Raw genomic sequence first — 18554 nt, forward strand, 5'->3', positions numbered from 1 at the left:
GTCAGGGCTGGGCTGCGCGCCCCTCCCCCCTAGTCCGAATAGGACAAGGAGAGGGGGGCGGCGCCCCCCTTCCTTCTCTCTCTCCTCTTTCCCCCTCCCGAATCCTATTCCAACTAGGAAAGGGGGAATCCTACTCCCGGTGGGAGTAGGACTCCTCCTGGCGTGCCAACCTCCTGGCCGGCCGCACCCTCCCCCCCCCTTGATCCTTTATATACGGGGGCAGGGGGCACCCCTAGAGACACAAGTTGATCCACGTGATCATATTCTTAGCTGTGTGCGGTGCCCCCTTCCACCATAGTCCTCGATAATATTGTAGCGGTGCTTAGGCGAAGCCCTGCGACGGTAGTACATCAAGATCGTCACCACGCTGTCGTGCTGACAGAACTCTTCCCCGACACTTTGCTGGATCGGAGTCCGGGGATCGTCATCGAGCTGAACGTGTGCTAGAACTCGGAGGTGCCGTAGTTTCGGTGCTTGATCGGTCGGGCCGTGAAGACGTACGACTACATCAACCGCGTTGTGCTAATGCTTCCGCTGTCAGTCTACAAGGGTACGTAGATCACACTCTCCCCTCTCGTTGCTATGCATCACCATGATCTTGCGTGTGCGTAGGAATTTTTTTTGAAATTACTACGTTCCCCAACATATTGCTAGGCGTTGTACCAATCCAGTTGATGCATCATTTGGAGAAGAGGAACAATGGGTAGCAGCAAATGCAGAGGAGAATGCAGCAGCAGAGGAGAATGCAGCAAGTTTAGAGGATAATGCAGCAGCTGAGGAGAATGCGGCAAGTTTAGAGAGTGAAGCAACTAAAGTAGCAGCTTGGTATGTGTGCAATCTTTCCATTTTTTTGCATTTGTTCTCTTTTTATCGATGGCTAAGCTTATTTCTGTTCGACCCAGCTCTAGGATAATTAGAGGCACAAGACAGAAAAGACCTATAGATGAAGAAACTTCAGTTGAACCATCATCTGATGCGGAATTTGAAACCATGGCTTTCGAAGGTTTTGAAGCTATAAGAGAGGAGGAAGTTATTTTGTCTGAAGTTCCTTTAAAGGTTAGTGAGCCCACAGATGACCGTCAACTGGTCATCACTTGCTCGATCAGTCAAAGCTCAACAAAACCGCCACCACCAGAAGTGAAGATCAGAAGCAACAAGACAAAGCTTTCAAAAGCACAAAATATCCCAGCCATGGAAACCAGAAGCAAGATGGTTAACCCATCCCGGAACACAAGGAGCAAGGCAAAGATTTGAATTTGAACTTGAATGCAAGTCATAAACTTTGAACTTTAAAGATTTGTAATAAGGATTCTGTTGTCAATTTGAAGTACTGTGAAAACTTGTAAGGTGTAATAATTCTATATGTGAACTTTGAATTTGAACTACTAAGGCAAACTTTGAATTTTAGGCAAACTTTGAATTTGAACCAACACTTCAGTCCATTCCCATGTGATGTGAGTTTCATAGTTTGCTGAACTATTATAAACGTTAGGTGATCAATCCGATCTATTTTACGTCTACAAAACGTGTAGTCATGAGAAATGTAATCCAAATGAGCTCCCAAGCTAGGGTAAACAGCCCCATTTGTAATCAAGTTTTTTTTGGACCTACTCCAAATAAGCCAAATATTTTTCATTAACACCGAATCAACCTATATAGTGTAGATTCGAAGAATCACTATTTATTGAATTAATCTTTCTATTTTTACATTTTTTCAAAAAATATACTTTAATAGAAAACCATTAAATAACATGTTTACCATATGAAAATGGAAAACTAAGTTCAGATCCTTCTTATTCACTTTGAAATCAAGCTTGGTGATTTTTTGAATTTTTTTTTAAATTTCAAAAACCGAAGGGAAACCCTACCTCCTCTCCTTGATCTCTATGAAACATTGTACATGATAGCTCATATGTGTGAAGGTTTTTTCATGAAAATTTCCATAGACAAAGTTTATGATTTTTGGTTGGTAACATGTCACACAAGACAACATTGTGCGCAGGTTTTATATTTTTTGATTTTTTTTAATTAATGGTGCTCATTTTACCTCGATCGTGCTAGCTAGGTTTTTTTCTCTAAATGTACATATACCAAGTTTAGTATTTTTCCTCAGTGTGTCCTATAAAACGACGAACGGCGAGGGTTTCATATTTTTCAATTTTTTTTTAAATTATTTATCCTCAGTCAAAGCCTTTGAACCCTCAGATCTGGTCTTCTAGAAGTAATTCCGAGGGCAGGCTGCGAGCAGGCTCCGCGCCGTTGGATCACATGGACGGCTCCGCATCGTTGGATCGTGGGGCGATCCGCGAGACTTGTTGGTTGTGCCTCCCCTTTCTTTGGGTACCCCCTTTATTTTGGTGCTTATTCTGCAGCGACGAGAGGAGCCACTCCTCCTCTGCTTCTTCTTCTCCGGCGACGAGAGGAGCCACTCCTCTGCTTCTTCTTCTTCGGCGACTTTGGGCGATATGTCGAGCTCCACTTCAGCCTCCGTCCCCTCATGGACCCAGTATGGTCCACTTCCCATGGAGCGATGTCCTGACTGCCCACACAGCGCGCCACTGATACGGTTGACTTCGAAGGAGGTCAAGAATGGCAACTATGGGCGCGAGTTCGTGAAATGCGAGAGCAAGCCAGAGGGGCAGGTTAGATCTCATGATTTTTCTCTGATTTCCTTTTCTATTTGCTTTTAATTCTTTTTCGATCTGAGATTTAGGGTTCGTGTTTTCGTTTCAGATCATGAAGAAATGCACACATTTTGAATGGCTGGATGACTACGTTAAGCGGATTCAATTCAATGGGGCCCCAACCCGGGAGCTCAATCTGCCGTCAGCAACAAGGAATTTGGTCTCTGAAAGTGCTGCTCTGACAGTTGGGGATGCAGATCTAAAGGGGGAAATAAAGAAGATGAACAAGAACTTGAAGCAGATGATTCAATTGAACAAGCAGGCGAATCTGGTAGCTTTAGGATTTTATCCCTTTTATTTTTGTGTAGTTGATCTAGGATTTGCTTACTTGCTGGTCATCACTGATTAGAGATGTTATTAGTGTGGTGTCATGTGCTCTAGAATTTGGTTAAATTTGTGGATCATGTGCTCTACGATTTGCTTAAATTTGTGGATCATGTGCTCTATGCTCTGTGTTTCTTAATTTGTGGATCATGTGCTCTATGCTATGTGTTGCTTAATTTGTGGATCATGTCAGTTTTTGGTACCTGTCAGTTTCGTCGGTTTTGCACACTTTCAGTTTCTTTAGTTTCGTCAGACAACACCGACCGCAGAAGAAAAAAAAATGTAGTTCTAGGGCCCAAATTGAGACTAAGCTCTGGTTGGGCCATCTCATTGCGTTGAGTGTCAAAGGCCCATGTGCTGGATCTGTTTTTTCCCTTGATTATTACCATGGTAAATCCATTTATTGCCATGCCGAACAAAAATAGTGCATGATGGTAAATCGATTTATTATTGGACTTGCACATGTCAAATTTATTTGTACATATCATGGCAATTTCCTTCTGTATATAGCCTACGGCTCAACACTTTCATTTTTTGACATGTAGGTATTATAACAAGTTTTTGTTGCAAGAAAAATATTGTATACACGATTTTTTCTTTTTGTTTTTTATTAAGAACATGTTAGACTTAATTATGTAGATCATGATATCCATCTGAAACCACGTCTAAAATAAAGTCCGGTGGCACCATTAGCCAGCATATATCCATCTAGAGAGCATGTCTAGGCTCAGCTATGGCACCATATCCATCTAGAGAGCTTGTCTACGGCTCGGCTACGGCACCATATCCGTCGACCGATATCTCACGTAGCAAGCATACATCCATAACATAAAAAGTAGCAACCATAGCATACTTCTTACATAAAACATAGGGTACCCTAAACCATAGCATAGTCCACAAACTATTCAAAAATTAGCTTGTTTTTGTTCATACAATATACGGAATAGGGCCACCAACAATTCAAAAAAATTAGCTTTTCTTCTTCTTTTCAACATCAACATGGCTCATTTTTCTAGCTTTAGTTTCCTTTTTGACACTTCAACTACTCCATTATCCGTGCGTGCGAAAACTTGACCCTACTCTCAATGGGCGAAAACTTGACCCTACTCTAAATGGGTGAAAACTTGCTGGTTTTCATTGAGGAATACTCAATCATTGATTGATTTAGTAGAAGGGCTTGTGTACATCACCATATCCATCTAGCGATTTATCTCACGTCAAATAAGATAGAAATAGCAAGCAAAAACACTAATAACCAACGACATATCAAATAAGGGTAGCAAGCATAAAAAGGTTCTTGGGGGATAACACGACAGAGATTAAAAGTTCACGGTACAACCAACGACATAATTAAGATAGAAATATATAAAAGATAAAAATCCCTAACACCCTAGGGCAAGACAAGCTCACGATCAAGACCGGTACTTCACCACCATCTTCACTGCACCTTCTCTTCACTGCTCCCTCTCCATGATGTCTTGGCCGATGTAGTAGGGGAGGTTGTGCATACCATCGCGGGTGGGGAAGATGCAATCGAAGTTTGTGAAGATGTTGTGGGTTGTGAATGTGATGAATTCGCATCCACACCAAAACACCTTGCCGAGGAGGTAGTACGCATCAAATCTGTTGGTGAAGGTGACGGTGAGCCCTATCGGCGGAGTCCTTGAGTTTGGCCGCACTCCCTCCAGTCGGAACATCATTGGCGAGCCCGCCGGGAGGTGGGCGAAGCCCGCACGGAGGAACCACTCGGCAAACCCCCTTGCACCCCTCCAGCATGAGAACGCCCCCACGTGGAGTGTCCTCTCCACAACGACGCCGGCCAGATACCGTCTCTCCGGCACGGTTGGTGGGAGCTCGAAGGTGGGGCTGTTGTACTCCATCCTCGCCTCACTTTGAGAGTGCTCTGGGTTTGGGTGAAGAAGAGAAGGGGGCGGCACAAATGGATGTGTGGAGAATAGGTGGTGCTTTAAATAGGGAAAGGGGAAGGGAAGGGAAGGGGCACCAGCCGCGCTTTGGATTTGCTATGTTCAAACGAGCCGCGTCGATCGATATGCCACTTTAATTGCCACGTTGAAAATGAGGCTGGTCAGCGTGCGTGGCGGCTCGTGTGAAAAAGAGGCCGCCCAGCGTCCGTGGCAGCTCGCATGAAAAAGAGGCTGGTCAGCGCATCGTGGCGGCAGGCGGCGGCGCATGCAGGTAGGCTAACTACGTGCATGCATGGAGGGTAGCTGGACATGGCGTGCATGCATAACAGTCTTCTGCCGTTGCGGCGCGCGCACGGCCCAAGTCTAACCACGGCCCAACGGGCTAACCACGACACTGTCTGCCGCGACCCCACTCATCAGGTCCAATGGGCGACACAGTCAGCGCGGCCCCACTCATCAGAGTTAATGGTCAAAGCACTGACCCGACGGCATCCACCGTTTGTGACCAGTTCTAAGGGTTTTGGGCAAGGGAGTGGGGAAAAGTGAGAAAAAGTTAAGAGTGTGCGGATGAATGAGTATGGCTAAGGAACCAGGAGCACAGATGTAAAAATCCCAATATTATTTGGCTCCCCTTGTGTCGAATCTATAAATTTGGATTGAATACTCTACCCTCGAAAACTATGGCGATCCCCTATACTTGTGGGTTATCAAGACCTTTTTCTGGCGCTGTTGTCGGGGAGCATAGCTATATTTGTTGAGTCACTTGGGATTATTTTCAATTTATCACTATGAAGAATCTGAAGGATGCTAAGACCAAGATTTATCCCTCTAAGATGAGGGGGGGTAAGGAATTGCCATCCAGTTCTGCTTTAGATTCACCTTCTGTTATATGTAAACTTGTAACACCACCACATGCTATTAATCCTGATATGTCGCAAGTTATTGATGATGCTACTTTTGCTATGAATGATACTCATTATGATTCTAGTACCTTGCTTGATGATAATGATGTGCCACTTGGTGATTTTCTTGATGAACAAATCGCTAGAGTAAGACAACATGATGTTGTTGAAACTGATGATGAACTTGAAACTGAAAATCTTGAAAAAACACCTACTAGAACTAGCCCTCCTAGATATGAATTGCCTAAGGTACTGGAAGGTTATATTATGAATGAGGAGACAACTAGACATATTCTTGCTTATAAGGATAGAGATGATCTAGATAAATTACTATGCAAGTATAAAGAAAAATCTCTGAATGCTAGAATGTAATATGATCCTAAGTCTGCTACTTCACCTATATTTATTGATGGTAAGGATTATGAATTCTCTGTCGACCCAGAGTTAATTACTTTGGTTGAATCTTATCCTTTACATGGTTATGAAAATGAAACTGTTGTGGCACATCTGACTACGTTGAAAGACATAGCCACCCTTTTTACTCATGATGAGAAGACTCGTTATTACTTTATTCTCAAATTATTTCCGTTCTCATTAAAGGGTGATGCTAAAGCTTGGTACAATACTCTTGCTCCTGGTTGTGTGCGTAGTCCCCGGGATATGATTTATTACTTCTCTGAAAAATATTTCCCTACTCATAAGTAACAAGCTGCATTACAGGAAATATTGAACTTTATGCAAATTAAAGAAGAGAGTCTCCCACAAGATTGGGGGACGCTTTGCTAGTTACTTAATGCTTTGCCTGATCATCCTCTTAAGAAAAATAAAATACTTGATATCTTCTATAATGGACTAACGGATGCTTCTAGGGATTTCCTAGATAGTTGTGCTAGTTGTGTTTTCAGGGAATGAGCTGTTGAGCAAGCTGAAGAATTATTGAATAATATATTGAAAAATTATGATGATTGGACTCTTCTTGAACCACCGCCTAAACCCACTCTGAAGAAGAGGGGTATATTATATCTCAGTCCTGAAGATATGCAAGAGGCAAAGAAATCTATGAAGGAAAAAGGTATTAAAGGTGAGGATGTCAAAAATTTACCTCCTATTGAAGAAATACATGGGCTTGATGCACCACCACTGCCTAAGGTGGTAGAGGTAAATTCTCTAATGAAGTTCAATGATAATGACAATCCTCACAATATGGACCCTAGCCAATGGCTTTATGAGTTTGAAAACTACATTATAAAACAAGATAACTTCAATGCAAATGTTATGAAACAATTGAAATACAATTCTGATATGATAGCTCTCCTGAGTGGCTTGTTATTTAGAATCTCAAATGATGTTAGAGGTGTTGGAAAGAATGCTTCTATGGTTCAAACCCAGTTAGAACAAGTTGCTAAATCTCAAAGAGAGTTTCTTGATGAAATGAACAATAACATACATGACTTTGATGTTAGAGTAGCAACTAGAGGAGGTAAAATGACTCAGGAACCACTTTATCATAAAGGACACCCAAAAAGAATTGAACAAGACTCTCACAGAGCTAACACTGATGCACATAGTCCTACTGAAAAGAAAAAGAAGAAGAAAAGTGATAGGACTTCACATGCTTCTAGTGAACCTAAAGTAGAAAAACCTCCTGATAATGATAATGAAATTTCTATGTCTGATGCTGAAACTCAATCTGGTAATGAACACTCAGCTTCTGATAATGAAAAAGATAATGATGATGTTCATGAAGACACTCAAACAAATAATAAAGAACCAGACAATGATGTTGAGATAGAACCACCAGCTGATCTTGATAACCCACAACCTAAGAATACACGTTCTGATAAAAGGGACTTCATTGCTAGAAAACACGGTAAAGAAAGTGAACCATGGGTTCAAAAACCTATGCCCTTTCCACCTAAGTCAACTAAAAAGAAATATGATGAAGAATTTGAACGCTTTGCTGAAATGCTGAGGCCAGTCTTTTTGTGCACTCGCTTGAATGGTATCCTTAAAATGCCTCCTTATGCAAATTATATGAAAGACATCATCACCAATAAGAGAAAAATACTGATGAAATCTCCACTATGCTTGCTAATTATACTTTTAAATATGGAGTACCTAAAAAACTTGGAGATCCGGGAATACCAATTATACCTTGCTCCATCAAGAAGAACTATGTGAAAACTGCCTTTTGTGATTTAGGAGCTGGTGTTAGTGTTATGCCTTTCTCTTTATATAAAAGACTTGATTTGAATAAGCTCACACCTACTGAAATATCATTGCAAATGACTGACAAATCTACTTCCATACCTATTGGTATTTGTGAGGATGTGCCCGTTTTTGTTGCTAATGTTACTATTTTGACTGGCTTTGTTATACTTGAGATGCCCGAGGACAACAACATGTCGATTATCCTTGGTAGACCCTTCTTGAATACTGCAGGGGCTGTTATTGATTGCAATAAAAGCAAGATCACTTTTCATATCAATGGTAATGAACATAGGGTGCACTTTCCGAAGAAACAATTCCAAGTGAATGGTATTGCTGTTATTGAAAAATCTCCGACAATCACTATTGGAAGTTTTCAACTACCTCTACCTACTACCAAAAAGAAATATGAAATGCTTATTGTTGGAGACATTCATATCCCTGTTGAGGTAACTTAGTGGTTTACGAATGCTCTTCGGTTTCATGCTAATCGAAAGTGGTTGTTAATAAGACCTGATCAACCTTATTAATGGATCATTTTTAGAGGTATGAAGTTGATGAATTTAGTAAGCACTACCTTCTGTCTCTGTCTTTTATTTTCTGTCTTTATTTGTTAAATAAAATAAAATGCCATGTGTTTGTCTATTTTCTGAATTTCCCATGCAATAAAAATGACCAAAAAATAAAAGTTCTCGGAATGCCCTAAAAATTTAATACGAATTTTTTCTAAATATTTAAGAATTTCTGGTACAAATATTATCAAAGGGAGGTGCACCAGGTGGGCACAACCCACCTGGGCGTGCCAGGACCCCCAGGCGCGCCCTAGTGGGTTGTGGTCCCCACGTGGCCCCCTCACTTATCTCTTTACACCACATCATCACCTACCTCCAGAAAAATTTCTCCATTGCTCTCTCTCTCTCGTATTCTTGCTCTCAAACCCGCGGATTTCGATCTCTTTGCTCGAAGCTCCGTTTTGGAAACTGTTTTGGGGGGTTGTTGATTGGTATGTGACTCCTCCGTTTATCCAATTAGTTTTTGTTTTAGTTGTTTATATTTCAAATAATTAGCTACTCCTGGTGCTCCTGTAGATGAGCTTGCATGTTGAATTCTTAGATTTCTAAGTACTTTTAATGCTTGCTATGGCCTCTATGTATCCCTATGAGTAGTTGCTATCAATCTTGTAAAGTTTTGTTGAGAAAATTTTGTGGAACTAAAAAAATTAGAATTTTTGTTCATAGGAAAAACATGAATATCTTTAGGAAGTTTGGTTCCAAGAAGAATTCCAAGGGAGTTATTGGGGAGTCATCTGACAGTGATCTCCATAACTGGAGGTTGGCGGAAGTACGGCCAAGCGAATGGCCGCATATCCCGTTCATGGAAGAGGCTGGAATCCTGCAAGAGTTTACACAATATGCTGCTAATGTCGGCCTCACCGACTTCATCGCAGCTGAATGTGAACAGTATCATCTCCTCACAAACACCTTTGTTCGAAGTTTTAATTTCCTTCCTAGGAATAATCCTCCTGAGGTGCAATTCAATTTATATGTTGAACCCCCACTGGTGCGCGTCGGTCCTAAACAAACGGTTTTTAACCCCTTTCCGCGATGGCATTTCGAATTGTCTCCAAGTGAGTGTGGGTGATAGGGGGGTCCTTCCCACACGACCCAGAAACCATCGGGGATAGGGAGCCTTGATGCATACAGTTGTCCCTATATAACCGTTTTTGATATCTCGAATATCCCAAACGCTTCATCCTTGCTACTCATTTGTGCTTGCATTGCCATCGCAGTCGGAGTTTTGTGGTTCTACCTAAAACCAGGCAGATTCCAGGCACGGGAGTTTTCCAGGAAGATTCTAGGCACGGGAGTTTTACGATGCCTGGCACATCACAAACAATTCATGATTATAAACCGTGTACGATAGGTAGACAATCACACACATTTAGTTTCCCCGCACCGTATGTGATAGTGTCTGACATCACACACGCTTTGCAAATGGCAAATGTGTGCATGCTTGCACACGTTTCCTCTTTGTGAATCGTCTCGGATTATGGTGTATATCACAAACGTTTGTGTTTTACCAACCGTGTGTGCCATAATGACCTGCACAACGTAATTTCGCCCTAATTTAATTGCTGCTATTTAAAATTGTACCTAATTTAAACTTCAAAGTAGGCTATAGCTTTATTCAATCCATCAAGTTCAAGCAGCCAATGCATTATTCGATTCATAGGTACATATGTTTAAGAATTACATAAGCACCATATAAAGAATGATGTATCAGGGTTCTATACTTGTACTATTACGGATGGTAAAGAAAGAGGCGACAGGCATTCCAGTTGTTGAACAAGGTGAAGCGGAATGGCCCTATTGTGCTCTCCTGGATGCAGAAGGCATGCATGACTCTAGTCCAACCCCTTGTGATGGCCGGCCGCCAATCATGTAGTTTGAGAGGTAATATTGAGTAAACTGCTTCAAGATCCACTGCAAAACAAAAAGATTCAGATATTATCATCTAATAGAACTCATCACGGGCAGTAAAAAGAAAGCTACATGGTTCTTACTTACCATCCTGTAGTTCACTATTGTCTTGCATAAAGTGTAAACAAATAGTTCAATTGATATCTTTTGACCCATTTTAATAACAATCTTTATCCGTTTCGTCACTTGATGCTGGTTCATGAATATCTCATTGCCCCATACACAAAAAGGCTCGAAGTGTGGATCTTTGGCAATGATATATGTACCTAAAAGCACCAAGTTAATATTAGAAGCTAAACAACAATTTAAAAATGATGTAGTACAACACTCCATCCATCCCATTATATAATATTTTATTACATGTATATCTAGACATCATTAGAACATTAAGGTAACACTCTTCCTTGTTTCTATGTAGCCTGGGATTGATATTTAGTCATTCAGTACAGTGCATGTTGCTAAACAACAATTGAAAAATGAAAAGACATGTTAACTGCAATATCCTTAACATCAACCAAATATCGTAATTCATAGTGGTATTGTTGAAACTGTTATTGATGAAATTGAACTGCACGGCAAATAGTTGCACATATAGAGCATCACATTGTGAAGAACTGAAATAAACAAGTCATAAGGACATCTCTAGGCGATCCTTAAAAAGTTAAAGGACTAAAACCCTTAGTGGATATATATATATATACTCCAGCATTTTTTGCCCTTTTCTAGTCGATCCCCTAAACTTAAGGTTGTAAACTTCAATTTGATCAAGTTCAAAGCAGGTTCAACCAAAAGTAGTGTGCATTCAAACATAAACATAGATAGTTTTGCATAACCGAACATAAAACATAAATTTAAACTAAGCTGAACTACTTTCGGTCGAAGTAGAGGTCGAGCCAATCCTTCCTCGTCATGTACGGTGTGCCGCAAGCCGGGTCCGGGCCAGTACCGTCGTCGGGGTCGTTGGGGAAGGCACTCCTCCACTCGTCGATGTCGATCTCCTCGTCCTTGGGGCCCACCTCGATGCCCTCCACACCGTCGTCGCTGCCACCTTTGACCTCGTCATCAGAGGAGAGCGCGATAACCTCGCCGCCGTCCTTGCCGCCTTCGACCTCGTAATCGGAGGAGAGCGCGATAACCTCGCCGCCCTCCGCGCCAGCAAAGATCGCCCGCTCCGCCTCCACGAGCTCCGGGTGCTGCCAGTAGAGCTCTTGCTTGTAGGCCTCGTCGGCGCCCTCGGCCTCGAGGTGCTCCCACGCCTAGCGGTCCTCCAGCGCCATAGCCGAGCTCACCACCCTCTCCGGTGGAACGAGGTTGACCAGACGTGTGTCGAAGGGGAAATTGAGCCTAGCCGCCGTGCCATGGTAGCGGACCTGCCAGCGGTCGTACTCCATGGCCGTGAGCTCGGCCGTGTGGAAGATACCGAGCCACCGGCGGGTGGAGGTCTCTCGATCTATAATATCGGCGACCCATGTCCCCCACCGTCGCTGCCGCACCCCGAGGTAGGACTTCGTCGGCTGTCGGGTCCGAGGGAGGACGGGGAAGTCCTCGAACTGGCGTAGGGGCGCGGCGGCGGGCGGATCGGGGGACCGGCGACGGCGGATCGGGCCCGCGGATCGGGCCCACGGAACACGACGGTGTGACGCCCCAAGACCGGCACTCCAGATGCCTTCCTTGTTTTCCGAGATTCGTCGTGTGATTTGTTTGGTTCGTTGCATTCATCCTTGCATCATCTGCATTGCATCATGTCATCATGCAATCCATTTTTAAACTCAACTAAATAAATTGCATGGATTTTCGGTCCATTTAAACCGGGGGAATTCACAAGGTGATTCTCTTTATAACATATCCTCCAAATATTAGGGAGCTATATTAAATATTCCTTTAATTTGGAATTTATCGCAATACACTTGCAAAAATATTCCCCATGCCTTTTCTACTTCTAGTGGGACGTCAAAACCTTGCCCAATAATTCTTTTCCCTTTTACCGGGGTTCCTCCAAAAATCCAAATATTTATGGACCTTCCTTTTACCAAGTCCCAGTTCAAACCCATTTGAATTAAATTCAAATGAGTTTGAATTTATATCTTTCAATCATGCCATTTCTATTTTTCTTGGGTCAAACTCATTTTTGTGAGTCCGGGGAATTTATCCGTGTGTCCAACTTCTTCCCCGACCCTCCTCTTTCTTTTTCTTCTCTTGAATTCTTTTCTGCTTAAAAAAAATAAGAGAAGGGAGGAAGAGAGAGCCTGCAACCATCAGTCTCTTGGGCCTAGGCCTGCAAGGACGGCCCATTTGCACCGAGGCCGTCCATTTCGCAGCCCAGCCCCCGCTCTAACCCTAGCGACTAGCCCGATCCCCTGCACCCCTCCTCCTCGTTCCCTCGTGCCGCCAGAGACCTGCATCGCTCGATCCCCTCCTTCTCTCCCTCTCCCTCGCAGCGCTCCATCCGCTCGATCCCCCGTCTCTCCTGCCCGATTCCCTCGACCCTCTCCCTCTCGTTCTCCTAGCGCCACCGCACGCATCACACAGGGAGAGGAGCTCCCCACGCCAGCACCTCCTGCTCCGCCGCCTCGCTCCCTTTCCCCGCCCCTCCAGTGTCGCCGCCGTCCCGCCACCATTCGACTCCTTCGCCGGAGGCTACCGATGGGGCCCTACCAAACACTGCGTCGCCGGAGCCCCGCGCCAAGACCTCCCCTGCCTCGTCTTGTCTAGGGCGAGGAGGACGACCCGCATCACATCCTCCCGTGCTCGACGCCACGGGCGCACCAAGGGCGCCTCCCATGGCTGTTGTTGCCCGTTGCTGCCCTTCTCCTTCTCCCGTGCACCGTCGCCGTCCAAGACCAGCAGGCCACCGCAGCGCCATTTTGCCTCCTCATCCGCGTTCTTCTCATCCTGGACCTACCCTGCAAGCGCCTCTGCATCCCGCCGAGTTCGGGTGGCCCCTGTTCAAGCCGCCTATGACCCGTGCTTCTCCGTGGCTTCATGTTGGACTGTCAAGACCGTAGGTGCTCGAACGACTACAAAGTTTTGCGTCAAGTACCTCTACTGCCATCCTCGGAATCCCATGAACACCAAGTACCACGGCGCCCGACGGCAAGAACAACTACCGACGCTGAAGACCCATGAACCAAAAACGTCAAGTTCGACAACTGTTGACGTGCACTTCGCCAAGTATCACGTCGTCTTTGGAAGACCCGTGAACATCAAGTTCTCTGCCACGAACGGTTACAGTGTTGTGGATCCGGCAAGTACCCTCTCTTGATCGCCAAATTTGACTACCGATGATATATATCACAACTGTCGCCTCCGGAAACCTCGGATGCGTCAAGTACCTCTCTAAAACGAACGTGTTACACTGCACCCATGACTACCGTGTACGACTACTTCCACTACATTGCGAGAACGTCTACTTCCACTCTGAACTCGAACTGCCTCAAAAATGCACGCTTCAAAGGTATAACCGCCGAGACGACCGTCCGAGAACGAATGCATGTTGTATGAGATGCACCCTTGTTCGCCTCGAGTTTGAACTATCGGTGCACGTTGCCCCTCTTTTGCCTTGTCACCGACATGTGGGAACCCGGTATCCGGGAGCACCCCACCATCCTTGCATGACACGCTCCCGTCACACTTTCTTTTGCACCGGTATCTCCTTGAGCTACCGGAACCGATAGGTTGTCGTGGCATCATTTTTGAATTCGTTGCTGTGGCACCCCTTTCGTTTCCGCCATGACGACAAATGCTTCATAATATGCTCATGAACATTTTTCATAAAATTTCATAACTTGCACATGTCATTCGCATCATGATAATAACATTTAAGATGTTTAAATTATTGTTGCATTAAATTGCTATATGCATGTGGGGGTTTACCGGAAAGGTTATTTGTTGTTTCCGGCCTCATTTAAAATTGCCTAAACCATTAATTTAATTATGCTTCACCTCTTGCCATGATTAACAACATTTAATATCGTTGCGTACATAAACGGGAGAGAACTAAATAAGTCATGTGGTGTTCTGTCAATATGCAACTCGTTGCATATTGAGCTCCACTTAACTTGTAGTTTTGCTTGTGCACTTTTCCATGCCGTGCCTCATTAAACCGGACATGCATCATCCTTGGTTGCGCATCATGCCATGTTTATGCTTGTGTGTTTACTATGTTGTTTGCTTCTTTCTGGGTTGCTTCTCTCGTTAGCTTCGGTTCCGTTCGGGAGTTGTGAGGATTCGTTCGACTACGTTGGGTCGTCTACTTCTCGGACTCGTTCTTATTCCTTGCGGGATCTCACGCAAGATGACCATACCCTCGAAATCACTTCTATCTTTGCTTACTAGTTGTTTGCTATATTTCCATGCCACGCTACCTACCACCTGTTATATCATGCCTCCCATATTGCCATGTCAAGACTCTAACCCACCTTCCTAGCAAACCGTTGTTTGGCTAAGTTACCGCTTTGCTCAGCCCCTCTTATAGCGTTGTTAGTTGGAGGTGAAGCTGAAGTTTGTTCCATGTTGGAACAAGGTTATGTTGGGATATCACAATATCTCTTATTTAATTTAATGCATCTATATACTTGGTAATGGGTGGAAGGATCGGCCTTATGCCTGGTGCTTTATTCCACTCTTGTCGCCCTAGTTTCCGTCATACCGGTGTTATGTTCCTTGATTTTGCGTTCCTAACGCGGTTGGGTGTTATGGGAAACCCTTGACAGTTCGCTTTGAATAAAACTCCTCCAGCAAGGCCCAACCTTGGTTTTACATTTTCCAAACAACCTATACCTTTCCCTTGGGAGTAATTAACCTGAGGGTCATCTTTATTTTAACCCCCCCCCCCCCGGCCAGTGCTTCTCTAAGTGTTGGTCCGAACCGAGTAGACTACGGGGCCACCTCGGGGAAACTTGAGGTTTGGTTTTACTCGTAGGATGTATCATCCAGTGTTACCCTGAGAACGAGATATGTGCAGCTCCTATCGGGATGTCGGCGCATCGGGCGGTCTTGCTGGTCTTGTTTTACCATTGTCGAAATGTCTTGTAACCGGGATTCCGAGACTGACCGGGTCTTCCCGGGAAAACGAATATCCTTCGTTGACCGTGAGAGCTTGTGATTGGCTAAGTTGGGACACCCCTGCAGGGTTTGAACTTTTGAAAGCCGTGCCCGCAGTTATGTGGCAGATGGGAATTTGTTAATATCCGATTGTAGAGAACTTGACAGTTAACTTAATTAAAATGCATCAACCGCGTGTGTAGCCGTGATGGTCTCTTTTCGGCGGAGTCCGGAAAGTGAACATGGTTCTTGTGTTATGCTTGAACGTAATTAGTTTCAGGCTCACTTCTTGATCACTTCTAGTTCACGACCGCCGTGTTGCTTCTCTTCTCATTCTTATTTGCGTATGTTAGCCACTACATATGCTTAGTGCTTGCTGCAGCTCCACCTCACTACCCTATTCCTACCCATAAGCTTAAATAGTCTTGATCTCGCGGGTGTGAGATTGCTGAGTCCTCGTGACTCACAGATACTTCCAAACGGTTGTAGGTGCCGATGATACCAGTGCAGGTGACGCAACCGAGCTCAAGTGGGAGCTCGATGAAGATCTTGTTCGTTGTGTTGTTTCGTTTCCTGTTGATCAGTAGTGGATCCCAGTTGGGACGATCGGGGATCTAGCATTTGGGGTTGTCTTCTTTTATTTTGGTTCCGTAGTCGGACCTTTGTTTGTATTTTGGATGTTGTATGAATTATTTATGTATTGTGTGAACTGGTGATTGTAAGCCAACTCTTTATCCCTTTCTTATTCAGTACATGGGATGTGTGAAGATTACCCCTCTTGCGACAAGCCTACCATGCGGCTATGCCTCTAAGTCGTGCCCCGACACGTGGGAGATATAGCCGCATTGTGGGTGTTACAGACGGGGACACCTCGCCGGCCACCTCGCTGGCGTCTGGCTAAAAGGCCACGATAAACCTCTTTTTGGCCATTGGCTCCTCGAGCTCCCTGGCACACAGGCAGAAGTTGAGGATGGAGGCGTCGGCGATGGCGCCGACCTACCAATGGTTTCGAGGGTTGTGTGTGTTTGTGTGAGCGGAGGTTTTGGGGTGTGTGTTGATAGGGGGCAGGGGCAAGGTTGTGTTTGAGGAAATACTATGGCAACTCAAAATTTTACTAGGCGGGAGTAACAAGGTGGGGCTACTGAAAATTTGGATCAAGGGCGAGCATATATTTTTGAGGTTGCGAGGGATGCAGAGGCGGGAGTAAAATGTCGGGGCTACTGAAAATTTGAATCAAGGGACTGAAGCAGAGCGGGAGTAACAAACATCGCACACGGTCCGCACATACTAATCGTGTGCTATCAAACATTAAAACATTCCAGGCGGTAGATATTTTCAAGATTATGAGGCAGTAATATTTTCGAGATTGCGAGGGATGCAGAGGCGGGACATTTTGGGGAGCGAGCTAGTGTTCTTGACACACCGGTTGTGGACTGTAGACGACGCACATTCTTGCGTAAGCCATAGGCATACTATACACTGACAGTGCTTCAAGAAATTTTGTACTACATCTCACACGGTTGGCAATAATAAACTCTGTGGGATCTACATGATTTGAATTACAAAATGGGGTCACAGCAGCAATGGACGATGTTTGAATTGCTAGAATTTTTATCTCCAGTGAACATGCAACTATATGTGTGTCGTAAAAGAATTGGAATTATTCAGGGTTCGTTCGGACATTTTATACATTATAAACTGGTTTTCTAGCCATTTCAAGTGCACAATTCAAAATTAAACTACATGCACATGCTCCGGTGCATAAACATTGGTTGAAAAATCAAATATGTGTTCTTTAGTGCATGCTTAGGTCCCATGCAAGAAATGGGAATGAATTTTTCAGGGTTCGTTTGGCCTTTTTTATACATTAACTGGGTTTTCTAGGCATTTTTATGTGCATAATTCAAATTTGAACTACAAGTACATGCTCCAATGCACCAAAGTTGGTTGAAAAATCACATGTGTGTCGTTGGGTGAATTTATAGGTCCCATGCAAGAGATGGGAATGAATTTCAAACACCAGTGAACTGTTGATTGCCGGCAAAACATTGAGATACCTGGTTTTTAAATTCTAGTAAATCCAAAACTCGTCTGAAATTCATGAAACTTGGCATGCTATCATGGAGCGGCATCAACATGTCGTGGTGAAAATGTTGTCCCATTTGGGGCAGGTTTGGGTATAAGCTTCTCACAAACTAGAGCTTCTCACAACAAGCATGATGGTTTCAATAGGGAACGTACCACCTTTGGGGATGGGGCGATATACGTTGCCTCTTATTGCTTTCAAAAAAATTCTAGTGTCAACATAGAACGACATGAGTGTTGTGTTTAATCTTGGAATTTTTCGGGGTTCATTTGGCCTTTTTTATACATTAACTGGGTTTTCTAGGCATTTTATGTGCATAATTAAATTTGAACTACTAGCACATGCTCCAATGCACTAAAGTTGGTTGAAAATTCACATGTGTATCCTTGGGTGAATTTCTAGGTCCCATGCCATTGATGGAAATGAAATTCAGACACCAGGGCACTGTTGATTGCCGACAAAATGTTGAGATGCCTGGTTTTTAAATTCTAGCAAATCCAAAACTCGTGTGAAATTCATGAAACTTGGCACGCTATCATGGAGCGGCATCAACATGTCGTGGTAAAAAATGTGTCCCATTTGGGGCAGGTTCGGGTATTAGCTTCTCACAAACCAGAGCATCTCACAACAAGCATGATGGTTTCGATAGGGAACGTCCCACCTTTGAGGACAAAACGATATCCATTGCCTCTTATTGCTTTCAAAAAAATTCTCGTGTCAACATAGAACAACAGGAATGTTGTGTCATTTTTGTGATTTTTCGGGGTTCGTTTGGACATTTTTATGCATTAATTGGGTTTTCTAGGCATTTTATGTGCATAATTCAAATTTGAACTGCAAGCACATGCTCCAATGCACTAAAGTTGGTTGAAAAATCTAATCTGTGTCCTTGGGTGAATTTC

Source organism: Triticum urartu, chromosome 2A (assembly GCF_056163025.1).
Source record: "Triticum urartu cultivar PI428250 chromosome 2A, HENAU_Tu73, whole genome shotgun sequence".
NCBI lineage: Eukaryota > Viridiplantae > Streptophyta > Magnoliopsida > Poales > Poaceae > Triticum > Triticum urartu.